Source organism: Sus scrofa, chromosome 6 (genome assembly GCF_000003025.6).
Source record: "Sus scrofa isolate TJ Tabasco breed Duroc chromosome 6, Sscrofa11.1, whole genome shotgun sequence".
Taxonomy (NCBI): domain Eukaryota; kingdom Metazoa; phylum Chordata; class Mammalia; order Artiodactyla; family Suidae; genus Sus; species Sus scrofa.
Genome location: NC_010448.4, coordinates 20,116,523 through 20,120,448, shown reverse-complemented (window position 1 = coordinate 20,120,448; position 3,926 = coordinate 20,116,523).

The window sequence follows — 3,926 nt, the reverse complement described above, 5'->3', positions numbered from 1 at the left end:
ACCTCCATATGCCGCGGGAGCAGCCCAAAGAAATAGCAAAAAGACAAAAAAAAAAAAAAAAAAAAAAAAGAAATAATTGAAAAAAAATGCTATTTAAAAGCATCATCTTAATTTGTACCATTTCTGAAACTTTCCAATAATATCTTCAGAATTTCCTTCTTTGCCTGGCACTGTACCAGATACTGACTGGATATTGTAGGCACATAAAATCTTAACCCAGCCTTTAAGGAGAGGACAACGTTGGTGGGAAAATGAGACTGGTGTGGGAAACAAGTGAGTAAGAGGAAAAGGCTGTATGTTATTAAACTTAAATAACACAGAAAACAAGTTTAAGAGAGAAGAAAAAAAATTTCAGGAGGCCTGATCTCGGAAGAAAAAAAGGCCTAAAAATGAGAGGTTTGAAAAATCTTAACATTGCTGTAAATTTATGAATTCAAGTCTTCAATTTGGAACTATATCTATTCAGTCAAACAACAGTTACTAAACACTAACTTGGAGTAAAAGAGGGGACTGAGAATTTATTTTTAAAAAGACCCTTTAATAAACACATTATGGCTGTTAAAAAAAATTCTGCAAACTCACCATTCCTTTAGTTTTCACATCATAGGAACTAAGTTCTGACAGTGGCCAAAAGAGAACTCCCTGGGGACTCAACTGTGAGCAGTTCCAAGGCAGTTTCCGACGTGCACGGTGCCATGGAGTTGGCCTGAGTCATTTGGGAAGCAATGGAAAAAACTCCTAACCAAGCAGCAGATCTGCTGCCTCTAGCCCAACTGTGCTACCCAAGGTGACCCAGGCAAGTCAGCCCCCTTTCTGGAAACTGAGGGAGTTGACAATCTTGAGTTCTGACCTTTCTTTGTTTTTAAAAATTTTTATGATAGTTGATTTACAATGTTCTGTCAGTTTCTGCTGTACAGCAAAGAGACCCAGTTATACATACACAGAGTGACCCAGAACCCTTTTTCTCTGAGTTCTGTCCTTTCAAGCTCCAACATTACCCATGGTCCTTTGCCGCTGGTCACAGGGCTAGAACCAAGAGTTCGACTGTGGCTCTCCTTGAGTTAACACTTGCAGCTCAGTCAATGACCGAGGAAGAGGACAGAGTGGAGGCTCCCAGGCAGGGGAGTGGCCTTCCCTGGCAGCCAGGTAAGGAGAGCTTCTCTCCGCAGAGAGGTCTGAGTGAGACAAGCAGACACCCCATCAGGTGTTTCCTCTTGTCCAGTACTCGCCCCCAACAGAGTGGGTGTTACACAATCCCACTTCCAGGTGTGTCTCTGAAAAACCTCATCTGTGTTCCAAGCGGGATGCCCATTTGCACCTTCCCACACAAACGAGTTTGGAGTACTCTTAACTTGCACAAGTGCAAAACAATTACCTGTTGGTCTTTTTTTTTTTTTTTTTTTTTGTCTTTTGCCTTTTCTAGAGCCGCTTCCCACGGCATATGGAGGTTCCCAGGCTAGGGCTCTAATCGGCGTTATAGCCACTGGCCTACACCAGAGCCACAGCAATGCCAGATCCGAGCCACGTCTGCAACCTACACCACAGCTCATGGCAACGCCGGATCCTTAACCCACTGAGCAAGGCCAGGGATTGAACCTGCAACCTCATGGTTCCTAGTCGGATTCGTTAACCACTGCACCACGACGGGAACTCCCCATGTTGGTCATCTTTTTAAAAATAATTTTGATCACAGCTTTCTGAAGATTGGGTTTCTTGAGATTTTACTTACAATTCAAGCTTCCACTCATTCAAACTGACCATAAGGAGATTGAAACATCATTACTGTAGGAGGTCTTTGTCTTTGCCAACTTCATTTATTTATTGAGTCAAGAGACGGGAAATGTCACCCCCAGCTGCCTCTTCACGCCACTTGACACCCCTGGGCCTTTGGGAAACAGGGGGTTTTGAGGGGGTTTTGTTGGTTGGTTTTGAGAGAAGTGTCAGCAAATGGGAGTCTTACCTTTGATCTTCCACACAAAAAACAGGTACGCTAATGAGGTCCCTTCTCAGCCTCCGGGTTCACGAGTTTTCCAAAGATGCTGCAAAGGCAATGGGGGAGCGGCTGGAGCCCCAAGTTTCTGTGAGGCAGATATAACGTTCCAGTGCCTGCCAGACACACACTTTTCCTGCAGCGCCCGTCAGTCAGCCTGGCGAGCCTCGGCTTGGAGGGCATTTAACAGAAAGCCCAGGTGTTAAGCCACCTTGGAAAATGAGTTAAAAGAAAAAGCCACCTGACACCAATGAAGCAAAAGAAAAAAAAATTGTAATTGAAGTTTTAACACTTTCAATAAGTTAACAAAATAGGCACCTTCTTTCCTCCCTCCTTCCCCACTTCCTTCCCTTTCTCCCTTTTCTTTCTTTTTAAAGCAGTTCCTTCTAAAAACAGTCATCAGAAGCCAGGTTTCCCAGGTTAGCTTTTGAGCACTTTTCTCTTGCCATTTGCAGATAGCAGCTTTACTGCCAAGGAATCCTCAACGTAGAAACTTTTAAAGGTTAATTTTCTTGAGTGCCACGTTTGGCTGCACTTTTGGGAAACGTGACTGTAGAATGTTGCAAGCAAGATCGCCCCCTACCGGCCTCAATGATCACCACCCTAAGAGACGGTGGGGTATTTGGTTGGCGGAGTGGCTTGAGGGATGGAAATATTTAATTACACGAGTTCACTGGCTGGACACTCTTGGACAACGGAGAGGTGATAATGTTTATATGGTCACTCTAGGAAATGCATATAAGCTCAGAATTTAGCCAGTTGAGGGGGAAAGTGTTCCCATTTCTGTTGGAACTCTCCTGGAATCCTCTAAGCCTCTGAAAAATTTATATTGTCTAAAATGAATAACATAATGATATATACATATATGCCAAAGCCCCATCACAGATTAATTAAACCTGAGCCTCTGGGGTGTGACCAGACACTGGCATATTCAGGGGCTCCCAGGTGATTCCAGGGCATAGCTCAAGATGACAACCACGTCCACAGGGGATCCGCTGCTAATTTCTCAAGAGCAGCACTTCGCTCACACCTGCTCCAGATCTCAACCAGGTGACCCCTCCTTAGGAAGGTGTCTTCCTGCCTTGTTCTCTCAGTGCTCCAGGACACACAGAACACAGTTCTCCCAAAGCATTTCCTGCCAGACTGCAGGCCTTCTGGGGGTGGGTACCAGGCCTTCCTTGGATCTGTTTCCCCAGAGCCCAGAGCAGGGTCTAGCATAGAGGGGAGCCTATGAAATGCAGAGTGAATGAGTGAGGGCATGAACAAAGGGGTGTGGTGGTGTGGGTGGTGTAGTTGGTGTGGGCGGGTGGGTGAATGAATGAATGGAACCACGGTCTTTCTGTCCCTTGTGTTTCTTCCATCTGCTCAGCTTCCCTAGAGCTTTCAGCACAGAACCTCTGAAGGCTCCTTTGGGAGCAGAATTTTCTTTCCTCCTACAGGTTTATTCATGCAAAGTTGGAAGGCAGTTGGAAGGCATTTCAAACTTCTTAATTGTCAAGTTTCTCACACCATTACATCCAGCCTCCTCTGCACATTGGAAATCACCTGGGCAGCTTTAAAGCCCTGCTGGAGCCCAGTCGCTGCCCCCAGCATCTGATTCAATTGGTTTGTGGGGAGACCAGGGCATGCAGGTTTATAGAAGCCCCCAGATGATTTTAATAGGCAACCAATATCACAAACCACTGTATGCATGCTTGGTTGCAATTTTTTTTTTTTTTTTTTTTTTTTTGTCTTTTTAGGGCCTCACTCTCAGCATATGGAGGTTCCCAGGCTAGGGGTTGAATCAGAGCTGTAGCTGCCAGCCTACACCACAGCCACAGCCATGCCAGATCTGAGCCCCGTCTGCAACCTACAGTACAGCTCATAGCAACAACGCTGGATCCTTAACCCACTGAACGAGGCCAGGGATCGAACTTGTGTCCTAGTCAGATTCCTT